Below are 15,563 nucleotides of genomic sequence, written 5' to 3'. Positions count from 1 at the left end.
CCATGACCCTTATTTCTACTTGATACCAACAGTTAGTGGCTCACACGGCAAGGAAAAATGCTTAGTTCAGAAAAGCATTAACTGTAACCAAAAGAAAGAGAAAGAAATAAAGTGAAGTCACTCAGTCGTGTCTGACTCTTAGCAATCCCATGGACTGTAGCCTACCAGGCTCCTCCGTCCACTGAATTTTCCAAGCAAGGGTACTGGAGTGAGTTGTCATTTCTTTCTCCAGGGGATCTTCCCGATCCAGGGATTGAACCTAGGTCTCCCGCATTGCAGGCAGATGCTTTACCATCTGAGCCACCTGGGAAGCCCCAACTATAACCAAAATAACCTGTCAAGTATTTTCATTCTTGGGTTTCCCAAGATTAAATGCTAGGGCTAAGTACTTCTGACTATCCCACCAATAATCTGATTTATTTATCAGGCTTGTCTGTCTGACATATTATACAAGGTATGATTAAATATGTCAATTAGGGAGTATTTCTGGGAGTCTCCTGAGAATCTCAGTAACTTAAGAAAATCTTCAAGCAACTGTGAATTTGAATTATTTATTGAAAACTGCTTGAAACATTATATAAAAATAGACTGATTAAGCCAATTAGAAAAAAATTACCCTTGGGAAAGATTTATGAGACATCTGTACATAAACACGCTACACAAAATTTAAGTTCCAAATTGACACTCTTACACAAATATAGTATACAGTCATCACCAGTTAGGCTTAATCCTACAAGAATATATTTTCTAAAATATAAAATTAGAGGTTTTATTTCAGTCTTTTGTGCAGCTCCAAGAGAAACAGCACCATGGAGCAAAGAAAGGAAACAAAATAAAATGGATGTGTTTAGGGGACAAGAAAAAGCAAAGGAGGAGGTAAGTCCATAAACATGGAGCCACTATGGACATTTCCTCACCAGTGATTATCTCCTACCTTTACGTTTTAACTGAATCTTGGTATAGAGGATAAGAGCTGAAAGTCGGGGGTTGGGGGCCCAAATAAAAACTAACTTGCAACATCCTTTTATTTTGTTGTTGAGAACCTGGTATGTTTAGTAGGATGCACTAAAAATCACCTAATGCAATCCATTTTTAAAATCTAATTCCACTTCTGTTCAAACATTTGCATGCCCAGACCATTTTGGGACCAGGAAATAAGAGATAAATGACACCACCCACTATTAGAACAAGCTTCCCTGGTGGCTTAGAGGGTAAAGCATCCACCTGTGACGCGGGAGACCCGGGTTCAATCCCTGAGTTGGGAAGATCCTCTGAAGAAGGAAATGGCAACCCCCTCCAGTACTCTTGCCTGGAAAATCCCATAGATGGAGGAGCCTGGTAAATCCCATAGATGGAGGAGCCTGCAGCCCATGGGGTCACAAAGAGCCGGACTATTAACCTCTCAGGCAAGCAGAAGAGGAAAACGGACAATTATAACATAATTTGGTAAGTGTTAAAATGAAGGCACAACTGACAGGAAACCTACTAGCCTACAGTTTTCTAAAAACAGGGGAAAAGCATAAACTCTATCAACAATAAACTACCTTGGTGTGAACATCTGCCACAAAACAGTCTAAATCTCAGGTCCTGCTCAATTCTCTTCCTTTATCTTTAGTTATTAACGCCTGCAGATTTGGAAAGGGGCCAGCAGAGAGCAATAAAATATCCTACTGTTAGTATGTAAGTCGAGGCGAGACACATCCAGACATGAAGCAACAGCTACTTCACCCATGGGGTTTCATTCTCTCTCCTCTCGCTGCACTGCTTGCCTCTTCCTTGTCAATCAACAGCTGACCCCACAGCCTCTCTACACTGATGCTCTGGTTTAAGCCTGATGAAGCTGAACTCAAACACAAACTCCCCAGAGGTTCTAGTACCAGAACGGGGCATACCAATTAGCCAAGGCAGGTGCTAGATGCAACTGGAAGCTTGTTGCCAAGAGACTTCTCAACCTCTACATGAGCAACAGAGATGAAGTTCACAAATATACACTGTGCAGAGGAAGTTAAGCAAGCCAATTCCACTGAAATCAAATTACCCTCTCCTGACAGCATACTAACTAGCTGGGTAATTCTTTAGTTGCTTTAAAGGTTAGAGTGACTCCAACAATTTAACATGCTGAATCACTCTCATTCACAGGAATGAGACATAAGCTTGAACTTCATAAACCTGATTCATTATTATATTATTATTATTATTAATAAATTATTCCATTTCTAAACAACATACTATCTAGTTGTATTTCTTCCTCACCACTACCTCCACCACCCAAGTGGCCTAAAAAGAAAAAGATTCTGACAAAAGATATTCATGAAAACAGCTACTATTTGTATTTAACCCTTAAGTAACTTATTTCTCCTTAGATGTCCCCTCTATCCCTCTCTTATCTACAATACTGAAACACTTTTAGTCATCCTTCAGGATCAAATGACTATCACCTTTGGTGAAACCATTCCCAATTATCCAATTAGAAAAAGCTGTCCCAGGACTTCCCTGGTGGCACCATGGATAAGAACCCCCCTGCCAATGCAGGGGGCACGGGCTGAACCCCTGGTCTGGGAAGATTCCACATGCTGCACCACTGCTGAGCCTGTGCTCTGGAGCCCACGAGCTGCAGGTACTGAAGCCCCCACCCAGAGCCTGGGCTCCACAGTAAGAGAAGCCACTGCAGGGAGAAGCCCAAGAACCAACAAAGGGCAGCCCCCACTCCCTCCAACGAGAGAAAGCCTGCCATCAACGAAGACCCAACACACCCAAAAGTAAATAAATTAAATAAATTTTAAAGCTATCCCCTCCTTTATTCTAACGCATTTTTCATACTTTATTTTCAATACTACACCTTATCCACATTTGTCTCCACTTTCTATACTATCAGCTCTAAACCATTATAAAAACGTGTAGAGACTATCTTATCACAAACTCCCTCTCTCTTTTCACTCCTAATACCACCATTCCCTGTGTTCCTCTTTCCAACTTCAGTTCTCCTCTTTCTTTCCTTCCCATCAGCTATACTTCCGACCAACCACAATATTCCTAAAATGCAGAGAAGACTAGGGGGACGGGGCTAAATACCTTGTAAAACAGTTTTGCTTTTTTCCGACATGTCATTTTTCACTTAGATATTTCCATTCCAAAAAAAAATATGGTGGCTTCAAGATATCTATCAAAATAAAACTCAAGGGTTTGAATTCTTCAGCTGACGTACTGTGATACAATAAAAAGACAGCAGGGCTTTGCTGGACTCAGACTTTTGTCACCTATAAAAAAGCTGATCACTTGTAAAAACTGGGAGTAATCACATCTTCCATATTCTTATGTTTATTGTGAGAATGAAAACCAATACAAAGCAAGCAACTGGAATAGGGCAAAATGGTGAACCCTCCAAGGTACACCATACCAAGAACAAAGATGTACGTTCAGCAACGTCAATTTTGTTCTCATTTGAAAAACAAATCATTACAAATATCCATACAACAACAAATTAAAAAGCTTCAGACAAATGAATTAGCCAGAACTATTCAGGCTATCTTCAGTGTACAGATAACTGACTGGAATTCAAAATATTTTCCCACTGAAATAGTGTGGTGAATGGCAGTTATTTAGCTAACATAAAACCATAAAGATAGAATAAAACTACTGTCATAGATGTCTATGTCCTTAAGATAAATAAGTGTAATTAAAGAGTAAGCCGGCACCTTTAGAAGATTCTGAAGAGGTTATTCAAGTACCTTCAAAGGTTCCCGGTAAAGCAAAGATTGCTGGGTTGTTTTTTTTTTTAAGGCCTCTCTGTATTTCTGGATTTGTGGTTTTATTTTTCCTTTGACAGACGTAAATAGCTCGACATCAAAAGTATTATTTATACCTAAGGCTGTCCTCTGGCACATAATGAAAATATAAGCAGAAAAGAAAGGAAGGAAGGAAGAAGAAAGTGTTCAACCTCCTTGAGCTAAGAGGTAAAGCTCTGGATTAAGATAAGCAGTGGGGAGTTGGAGGGGTGTGTGCACAGAGCAGAAATAAAATCTGATATAAATTTAACTAATAAGCGATAAAGATATAAAGGAGAGATGATCACAGCATGTACCTCATTCTCTCCTATTCCAGGCTATCTATCTAAGAGAAGAAAAGATATTTTAAGAAATGTTAAAACTAAGGGCTTCCCTGGTGGCTCAATGGCAAAGAATCCACCTGCCAACACAGGAGACATGGGTTTGATCCCTGATGCAGGAAGATCCCACAGGCCATGGAGCAACTAACCCCGCGAGCCACAACTATTGAGCCTCCGTGCTCCAGAGCTCGGGAGCCACAGCTACCCAGCCCACAGGCCGCAACTACTGAGGTCTGTGTGCCCTGGAGTCTGAGCTCAGTAACAAGAGAAGCCACAAGTGAGAAGCCCGCCCAACGCAATGATGAGTAGCCCCTGCTCATGGCAACTAGAGAAAATCCTGCAAAGCAGGAAAAGACATAGCACAGTCAAAAATATTTTTTTTTAACTTTTTTAAGAAATGCTAAAACTAAAGAAATGATGCCATTAGTCACCCGGCAACCAAACGACTGAGAGCAGCAAAGCTGCTGTAGAAGCAGCACTAGTCAAGCAATGAATGAATGATACAGGGAACAATGACCACGGGTCAACTGCAAGGCAGACACTGATCAAATGGCAGTGCTTGCAGAGTCGAAAAGCTTGAAGTACCAAGACACTTCCCCCTGAGGTCCTGAAGTTAGCTCTGTCCACCAATATCAAGAATATAGAGAAGCTACATTGAGTTTCCCTATAAGACTAACATCTCAAAAATTAACAACAGGGAAATATAAGATGATGAAGCACTTTGAATTAATTTTCCAAAAACAGGTACTGAAGGTAGAAAAAGAGAAAATAAGGTATCACAGGAAAAACATCCTAGCCAGATTTCCTTCTCTAAAAGAAAAGACGTTGGGGCAGATGGTCTCTCACTTGAGCAACACGACATGGCAAGTCTGACTCATGAGACTTCCTGAATGGGCCATCATGCAGACTACAGTTAGCCTGCACTCAGTCCTTGCTGTTTCCATTGTCTTTTTTCTTTTTCTGACTTCACAGCACAGTTCCTCTTCAGTGATTGTAATTCCACTCCTAGACTAAATAACCTTACATTCAAAAGAATCCTTTTTTTTTTAGATAACGTTTCCCTATGCCTACAAGTTATATGTCTGATGACAGAAGTTCTCTCTTCAAATAAATCTCCAAAAGTCACTACTGATTTCAGGATGACAGTAATATAAACAGTGAATGAGAGCATATGTACCGAAGTCGAAAAAGAAAATAAGAATGCACTCCTAATATCATTTACCTGTTGGAGGGTGGTGTAGTGGTCGCATGGCTGAGAAAAGACAAAGTCCAAACCAAACTTCAACTGTCTTCTATTCTCCTCCAAAATATACCTACTATGCTTGTGAAGCTAAGAAGCTGCACCTCGAGGTCATGACTGTTCAAGGGAAGAAATCTGCAGCAAGCGAGACTATGAACTACTGAGGAACAGGATGAAAAGATCATCACTCAAATAATCTCACATGAAACTTAGTGTGGGTTTTTTTTTTTTCCTACTCAAAGGTCAGTTCTATGACGCATGACTTAAAGAGCCTGTGTGTGTACGTCACAAACCTGCCTATGCGTGTGGAATAAATGGGGGGGGGGGGTGCTCATCTCATTATCGTGAGAGAACATTTGAGGCAAAATTTTAATTATGAACCCTTGTAAAACCATTCATAACAACTAAACTGGTAAAAGCAAAACCCACTTCAGCAAGCATCCTCAGAGTGGTCACAAAGTAACAGGGACGTAACGTATAGCATGAGGACTACGCTAACTCTGCTATATGAAACACAGAGAAGTTGTTATGAGTAAATCCTAAAAAGTTCTCATCACAAGGAAGAAATTTTTTTCCTTCCTTCTTTCCTTTTATTGTATCTATGTGAGATGATGGATGTAGCTGAACCCATAGTGGCAAGCATGCCACAATATGTGTAAATCACACCATCCTGCTGAACCCTTAAACTTATTCAGTGACATGTCACCAATTTTCTCAATAAAACTGGGGAGGAGGGAAAGTTTTTCTTGTTTTTTTTTTTAAGTGTGAAAGTGGAAATGTTAGTCACTCAGTCAATTCGACTCTTTGGGACCCCATGGGCTGCAGCCCGCCAGGCTCCTCAGTCCCTGTAACTCCCCAGGCAAGAATACTGGAATGGCTAGCCATTCCCTTCCCCAGGGGATCTTAAAGAGCCTGAGTGTTAGCCACACAAAGGAAACTGCATTTCCTATACCAATATGCTTGAGATGAACTGTTGATCAAAATACACAAGTTTTTTGTTGTCATCGTTTTGGGGGTTTTTTTTGTTTTGTTTTGGCCTCCAACAAGCTGATGACCCAGTGCCAGGAAATCAACAAACTAGTACATGTAGAATCACAAATTGTATTTTGTGCTATAAAACATCTCCACTGAAAATTAATGGCTGATATGTAATTCAAAGGGCTTCCTCAGTGGCTCAGGTGGTAAAGAATCTGTCCGCAATGCAGAAGACCTGGGTTTGATCCCTGGGTCGGGAAGATCCCCTGAAGAAAAGAATGGCAACCCACTCCAGTATTCTAGCCTGGAGAATTCCATGGACTCAAGGAACATGGTGGGCTACAGTCCATGGGGTCGCAAAGAGTCAAACACAACTGAGCAACTAAGACGTTCTTGTAATTTAAAAGCAGGAACAACTGAGTACCAGACATAGTACACCATGTCACACACCATGTCACACAGCTATTCAAAGATACAACGAGGTGCAAGGTTTAAGTCAAAAGCTGGCACAGTGCTAACCAAATGCACCAGGTCAGCAGTTCTCCACCTTTTTAATATCAGGATTTCCTGAACTCTAAAAAGCTTTGGTTATGTGGGTTATTGTCTATCAATATTTACTATATTAGAAGTCAATACTGAGAAACACTTGAAACATTACATTTAAAAGCAAGCCCATTATACATTACTGTACACAAGTTTATGAAAAATAACATGAAACAAAACAATCGCATGAGATGGCACTGTTGCACGTTTTTACAAACCTTAACGTCAGACAACAGAAGACAGCTGAATCCTCTTATCTACTACACCATTCGACCTGCTGCGATACACCATATTGATCAAAATATATGAAGAAAATTCAGTCACACAGATACACGTACTTATAAAAGGAAGGACTATTTCAACAGCCTTTTATAATTCATTATAAATAATTTTCCTTGATATTATGCTAAAATGACAAGTGGTACTTCCAGTTTTCATTTGAAAACACTTCCAAACTTACAAAATATTGCAAAAAACACAACAAAACAAAATAACATGAGGCATACCCTGAATACATCTTACTCAGATTTGCTTACTGTATTAAGCTTCCTGTGACTACTGTAACGAATTACCACAAACAGGATATTCTCTTGAAGTTCTCCAGGCTCACTATCCAAAAAGGACATGGCATGACTGGGCCACACTCTTCCTGAAAGCTTCAAGGGAGACCTGCTCCACCCTCTCCTAACTTCTGGTGTTGCCAGCACTCCCTGGCATTAAAAAAGTGGTACTTTCTTAAAGGTCAGTTGCAAAGTGCAATCCGAAACCCTATCAGTAAATTTTCATACTGTTACAGTGAAATACTAACTTACACGCTGAAAAAACTTTTACCCATGCATGATTCTGCAACATCATCCATTACCATTTGGATAATACTGGTTCACTGAATAAGCAGATTTTCAAATACTGATACATTATACAACATCAAAAACTCCACATTAATATCACCACCCATCTCATTCATGAAGTCCTTGAGTACTGAGAAGCTGTCACAGTCACGGTGACAGATTCAAAATTAACATAATTTCTACTTGAAAACTCCAGCTCTATCACTGTCAACAAATACTCTCAGATGCTTTCATTAAAGCAGTAGGTTCACCTTGCTTAGCCTTAAGAAACTGTCTGCCAAATCCCCAAATTCCAAAGCCATAGTTGGTTAGTCATTCTTTCAAGTAAAAATGGTTATTTCATGAAAAAAAGTGGCCTGTTCAGTACAAAAGCCAATCACACAAGTGTTCTTCCCCAAGACAACCATCCTACTTTGGTAGGCAGGAGTGCTTTTTGTCTATTTTCCATTCTCACTAAAAGAATGTTAAAAATATAGTACTCAACTGTCAAGATTTAATGAAATGAGCAAATTGTGTTCCTTCATCAAAGACAATCCCAAGTGATAAAGAAGTGGAGTTTATGTGAGGTTTTTCTTTGTTTAAGTCTGAGCACAGAGGAGTGGAAAATGTAACTGACTACCAGCAGTCTGGGAGTGCCACTGCCTTGATTCATGCTAAGACACCAGCAGTTTTATGCATCACTGCTTTTGCACCATCAGGGCATTAACAGGATGAAAATGGAAAATATATTACTATAAAACAATTTCAATACTGTGGACTCCACAAAAGGTTCTCAGGGACTCTCAAGGGTTCACAAACCAACCTTTGAGAAGCACTGTCCTAGATTAAAGTAGGGATTGAGGGTTTGATATCAGTACAGCTTCTCCAAGATTCTCTACACACTCATTTAACAAATAGTCCAGTATCTATTATATGCAGGCCTATATAAATAAGCCATGTTGTGTATCAAAAGAACAAAGGACTTCCTGATGAGATGATGTAGTGGAATCTGCTTTCAACCAACAACATTCTCCCCCCTTTCTCTTAATATAATAACGACAAAATACTTTTTTGAATCTTGAAAGATACAATCATAACAAACATAAGAAACATGTCTGTGGACCAAGACATAGAACAAACATACAGCAGTAAGTTGATGACTCTATGAACCTACTAGCACTAGCACTGCTGCTGCTGCTGCTGCTACTAAGTCACTTCAGTCATGTCCTACTCTGTGCGACCCCACAGATGGCAGCCCACCAGGCTCCCCCGTCTCTGGGATCCTCCAGGCAGGAACACCGGAGTGGGTTGCCATTTCCTTCTCCAGTGCAGGAAAGTGAAAAGTGAAAGTGAAGTCGCTCAGTTGTGTCCGACTCTTAGAGACCCCATGGACTGCAGCCCACCAGGCTCCCCCATCCATGGGATTTTCCAGACAAGAGCACTGGAGTGGGGTGCCATTGCCTTCTCTGAAGCTCTAGCACTAGGAACTAGCAAAGAAACCCAAGAAATTAAATCATGCACAAGGTAACAACATAAAACAAGGCTCATTAAGTAGAAATCAAACATAAAATTCCTGAAAGGTGAAAAAAAAAAAGCTGTCAATAGCTACCTAGCTGATTATATCACACTGTTACCTACAGTTAAATAAGGGGAAAAAAAGGGCGGGGGGGAGGTAATATAGTTGGTCCTCAACTTACAAAAGTTTAACTTACGGTTTTCCAACTTCACAACAGTGCAAAAGGGATATGCATTCAGTCAAGCCCTACATCAAATTCTGAATTTTAATTTTTTCCCAGCTGGCCAAAAGCAGTAGGATGCTCTCTCATGATACTGAGCAGTGGCACATTTCAACTTACAATGGGCTCATTGGGATGTAACCCCATTGTATATCAAAGAAAACATGTACATACAAAGCCCACATCGTGCATAGTTCTGATATTACAATGATACCTCAGAAGAGAATCTTGAAAACAGGCCAACGGTACAGTGGAAATGATTTCTGCTGCTGCTAAGTCACTTCAGTCATGTCCGACTCTCTGTGATCCCACAGACGGCAGCACACCAGGCTCCGCCGTCCCTGGGATTCTCCAGGCAAGAACACTGGAGTGGGTTGCCATTTCCTTCTCCAGTGCATGAAAGTGAAAAGTGAAAGGGAAGTCGCTCAGTCGTGTCCGACCCTCAGCGACCCCATGGACTGCCGCCCGTGGGATTCTCCAGGCAAGAGCACTGCTGGAGCGGAGAGCCACTGCCTTCTCTGAACGACGTCTGAATGCAACACAAATGAGCTATGAGTGCCAGAGACACGGAAAGGGGGACACACGAAGCGCATCGAAAAAGAGAGACTTCCCACTCGAGACACAAACTATAAACTACACTTACCAAGTGGATTTAAAAACTGAACTAAGAAAGATGGCCAAGAAATTGCATTGATTCCAAAAGATGAATTAACCACCCAACAGAATCTTCAAATAAATTTAAAATAAATGATTACAATCCTTAATAAGATAATCAACAGCCATGAAAATATAACACATATAGAGCAACAGTGTTCTAAAAAAAATAAAATATAAGTATAAAAAAGATGATATTGCCCATTATGTGAGCACCAAATATCGGAACTGTGAATAGATGTGGTTAGCATGGGATGCTTAAACCCACATTTTAAACAAAACTCAATAGATTAGGATTAACTCTTAGACCAGACACCACACACATAATCATTGAACTGGGGCGGGGTGCAGGGACTGATGAATCCAACCAGAAGGCAGCACAGCGAAGTGAAAAAGGGAAAGAACACAGATTTGATCTAAGCCCCAATATGGTATTTGCCAAATTTAAATCTCTGCATCTTCATGTTCTTTCCTTGAGAGTGGATATACCATCATCTTTACAAGGTTGCTGAAAGAAGTTTTTAAAAAATCACATATTCAAAAAAAAAAAAAAGCTCAGTGGTGGGCAAATGGTAGGCCTGAAAGATGGCTCCCACAAGAATCTTATGATTTACAGACAGAATCAAAATTATTTTAAAGAGAGAATAATTATAAAATACCTCTACAACTTAAATAAATTCAGGAAACAATGTATTTGTGTGTTTTTCAACTCTGATATTAGCGAAACAGACTTAGGCAAATCTAAACCTTGGGGCCTAACAGGAGATTAGAGATGTTATTTGAGAAGCACTAAATTCTCAAAGATGCTCAGATCTACAAATATAGTTTTGGTAGTGGTCTTAAACTGTTCTTATGTAAACAGTTCAAATATTTTCCTTAAACTTCTCCAATACTGTACATTTCCATGTCAAAATAATTTGTTGAAACAGTATCTTTTATTAGAAAGGACACTTGGGTTGCAATTTAAGGACAATTTCTTCTTTGAAAAATCATGTTAAAATTCATAATTAATTTCACTGCAATTTTTTAAAAATATAAAGACACTGGCAATTTAACTAGCCTAAATTTAAAATCCCATTCATTACTCATCATTCTTAATAAAGTGGCTTACTTTTCAACTGCTGAAAGAAAAACAGAAAGGGACAAAACTCAGGCTTCTTATATTTCAAATGCAATTGGGAGTTACTTTAGTAATAAAATGCCTACAATTTACATGGTACCTTTACACCACATAACAGGCTTATCAAAAGCCAAAATATAAACTCTAATATGCACAAAAAATCAGATTTCAACTTACTTCCCAGGGCTTAGAAATCAAAGACCTCATACTACTAAATCAAGCCTAGAAATGAAAAGACAGTAGGATTACAGCTGTGCATGGCCAATTTATCTTCTGAAGTCAGAGCATGTCTCCTGTTACCTTGCAGCAAGTCAATGTGATCTGCATGTCAATATATCCAAGGGTTGCAGTATCTGAAACCTGCATCAACCATAAAGGTGTTATTTTCATTAACAAGCTTGCCAACACATTATGAACTCTGCAGTTCTAAAGTTGTTTTTAAATTATTATCACAATCTCATTTTAAAGAAAACTTTAAAAGGCTAAGAACAAGATTAAGAATCATCCAATTCCAATTCTATTTATGGTCACCCTCCAACGAAACAACTAGCTCTATAAAAATCTTTTTAAACCAATAACAATATGCTAGTGTTCTTGCCTGGAGAATCCCAGGGACGGGGAAGCCTGGTGGGCCACCGTCTATGGGGTCGCACAGAACTGAACACGACTGAAGTGACGCAGCAGCAGCAGCAGTCGATGTAACAAAAATAAAGATTCTATAAGGCCATTTCTACTTGAGGGGCAAATTTTATAGTAGGGCAATGAAAGTAATGACAAATCACATATTATGTAACAGGAGTGCTATCTGGAAAACATTAGGTTCATTTTTGCTTGGAATGATATTTCAACTATGAAAGACAAAATTTAATGGAGGTGGACTCACATAGTATGAGCTTAATATGTGAAGTTCATTAAAGATTGATACATGATGGAAAATATATTTAAATCTTAGGAACATATGCTGAGCATGTGTACACATGCAAAGCTTTCAAAGTTTTTAGAATGTGAAAATGAGCTCCTGTTATCCTTGATAAATGTCAGCTGTCATACACTCATGTCCAATACATACTATTTTTCACAAAGCGGAGTAGAAGAAAAGGCAATTTTGAATCCACCAGCTGCACGTAATGGTTACACACAGAAAATTCTACTCAAGGTCAGAAGTTTATAGGTTTTTAATATCAACTTCAAAATAATGCAGGCTTTACATGTTAAAAATTACAGATTCCAAACATATTCTTTTGAGAACAGTCATAAAAAAGTAACTAAGAGTTTGGCACATGAGAGACAGGGCCACTGTAACTGTGATATAAACCAGATTATTTGTATTTCTGGGTCATTGAGCTGATATTTAGGCCAATTATATTCTTAACTAAGCTACAAAATTAAGTACTACAAGATCTATATTATTACCAACCTGATGACTTTATGTCTATATTTTCCAAGTCTAATAAAACTGTCCCTTTAAAAAACCCTGACTGTGAACAATTACTACAACTGTACCTCCATCCACTTTTACCAAGAGCAGAAAAATAGTGATTACACTAGTACAGCAATTTAGATAGTTTGTTATTTGTGCCAAAGATGGATATTGTAACTTTAAGAGTTTTCTCTACATATTCAGAAAGCTTCATCCTTAAAAGCAAACCAGTTTAAGCAGTTTTTCACTTTAATAATAGAACAAAACTATTAATAGGAATTTTCTTTTTAAAGTTTTTCTGTATAGTATGTGACCTATGCTAAAAAAAAAAACAAAACACTATCTTTGAAAAGTAAGTTGCTCTTTCACCAACATTAAATTCAAACTAAGCTTTCAAAATTATAAATATTGATATTCTTCTATATATCATACAACTAGTGACGTCCACATTTTAAATACATCACTAGTCATCAGTCATCATTGCATAGGAAGAATCTCTTAAAAGCTTAAAACCTAAAAAAAATTAAAAAGGAGGGACCTAGTGTAGTCAGATTATCTCAAGTAAAATAACTTTCACTTTTCCACTTAGAACCACAGCACTTCATCAGCCCAAGAGAGCAGATCCACCAAATTATGGCTTTCTTAGTATCTTCTAATTGGCCTTATAAGCTTGAGAGCAAAACACTGATTTCTGGATGTATAACTGCAAAATGTCCATAAGTAACTTATAAGCATTTAACGAACATATAGAAAAGTGTAGATGGATTTAGGTATGATTTTGAATTCTTTTTTGAATAAAGTCTTTTTGACATAAACTTTCTTGACAAATGAAGATATGGGGCTGGAATTAACATTAACCCTATACTTTCAGGCCAACTACTCTAACAAAGACTAAGGTTTTTTAAAAATTGAGGTAAGTTTAATTAACAGGTTATTTTTGAATCTCAGAAAAGTTTGAGATACACAACACACCTTCTGAAGTCAGTAGTGCCATTAGAAAAGTACCCATATTTTCCCATAAAATTCCTTTATGGCATCATAGAACTCTTAGTATTCCTGAATACATCAGCTATATTCCCTAACAGCTTCATTAAGATATGATTCATTAAGATATGATAAACCATTGTTAAGCCAATATCCTCCAATTAAAAATAAAAAATATCAACAGCAAGAATTTTAAAAAGATAAAATTCATACACCACACGTTTAAAATACACAATTCAATGGCTTAAAGTACAGAGCTGCACAGCTGTCACCACTGTCAAGTTCAGAACATTTTTATTACTGCAGAAAGAAACCCCTCAGCTGTCACTCCCCTAATGCTTCCATACCCCCCACCCCACACAACTTCTCTCACACCCTCACCCTAGGCAGCCACTAGCTTATTTTCTGTCTCTGGATCTGCCTATTCTGGACAGCTCCTACACGCAGAATCACACAGGATCTAGTCCTCTGCGACTGGCTTAGCCTGCAGGCCTACCCATGTGGTAGCATCTAACAGAGCTTCGTTATACAGATACAGACTCATCCAGTCATCAGTTGGGGGACATGAGGTTGTTTCCACTTTTTGACTGTGAACATTAAGCTTTTAATGTGGCCACCTATATAAGAATCCTCTGAAGACTGCTAGTAAACAGGAAAGAGGCAGGGTCTTTAAAATGTTTTAAGTGGAACCACTTGTGCAATTTTAAGTAAGATTAATATGCTAAGGGCTCGAATGGTAAAAGCGGGCAACGTAGAGGAACAGATGGGGAATGTAAGGAGAGAGATGGAAACTCTAAAAAAGCAAATGAGAGTATTAAAATCAAAATCACTAACAAAAATGAAGAATGCTGTCCATGGACAGAGCTGCTTGGTGAGAGGAGTGGAACCAGTGAGGCTGAATACACACACATACTTTTTTCTTTCTCTCCCTCACTCTTTTTCTCTCTCTTCCAAAATGAAAAGACAAAGAGGAAAAAGGACAGAATATTCAGGAAAGGTGGAACAATTACAAAATAATACACACATAAGTGGATTACCATTTATATGAAATTCAAGAAAAGGCAAACTGTAGTGACTTAAAGCAGCCCAGTGGCCACCAGTTACCAGGAGAGAGGACAGACTGCAGAGGGGCACAAAGGAACTTCAGGGGTGGCAGGAGTGTCTTCTGTCATAACTGAGATAATGGTTACACTTGCCAAAACTCAAACTGCAAATGTAAGGTTGGTGAATCTTATTGTCTGCAAATTATACTTTATAATAAAGTTGTTTAAAAACATCACAGTATATACTGCCAATCCTGTGATAAATAATAAATGACTTGTATGAAACAAATTAGCTAACGAAACAGGGCTATTTCAGTAAGAAAATTTACTTTTTTCTAAAGAAATTCTCCATTAAAAGTAAATTTATTACATCAGCAGTTAAAAATCAAGTTTATCTTTTAAAACTTTAGAGTAATAACAGGTCTCTCTGCAACAAGTGACATGTATTAAAATGTTCATTGACATATCATTCATACATCAATAACTAGAGAAAACTAATGTTCAATCCCAAATGTAAAAAATTCTAATAAAGCCATACGAAAGACTACAATATAGTAGCAGAAAAAATAAATAGATTATATATAACATGGTGGAATCTTAAAAGCAATCAAAAGTTAAAAAAGCAAGTACACTATATTCCTTATATTTTTGTAAAGCTAAAAGACAAAACTGAACATTGTTCAGGAACACATATATGTGTGGCTTTTCAAACTTTTTTGAAAGCAACTGCAACTAAAGGAAACTGTTACTTCTGGGATCCAGGCAGGATGAGTGCAGGGAGAATCACAGAGGGGATGGGTACACCTCTTACATTCAAGTAGTGGGTTCACAGCTGTTCATCAAAGTGTACTTCATAACTCACAAATAATATATACTCTTGTTCAGATAAAATACTGCATAATTTTAATGTTAAACT

The 15,563-nt window shown here is 38.3% G+C and overlaps 1 protein-coding gene across 14 annotated transcripts in view; it reads right to left on the bottom strand.

Annotated features, from left to right (window-relative positions):
• NCOA3 (nuclear receptor coactivator 3) overlaps nt 1-15,563 on the bottom strand; it is a 127,695-nt gene that overhangs the window by 38,094 nt on the left and 74,038 nt on the right. For 3 of the 14 annotated variants that reach the window (XM_042230239.1, XM_060397813.1, XM_042230241.1), the window contains exon 4: nt 11,501-11,560. The exons of the other annotated variants lie outside the window; for them this stretch is intronic. The gene's annotated coding sequence lies outside the window, so the exon portion shown is untranslated. The remainder of the gene's footprint in view (nt 1-11,500; nt 11,561-15,563) is intronic. 14 annotated transcript variants of the gene reach the window in all.

This window comes from Ovis aries, chromosome 13 (genome assembly GCF_016772045.2).
Source record: "Ovis aries strain OAR_USU_Benz2616 breed Rambouillet chromosome 13, ARS-UI_Ramb_v3.0, whole genome shotgun sequence".
NCBI lineage: Eukaryota > Metazoa > Chordata > Mammalia > Artiodactyla > Bovidae > Ovis > Ovis aries.
This window is presented reverse-complemented; position numbering and strand designations above follow the sequence as displayed.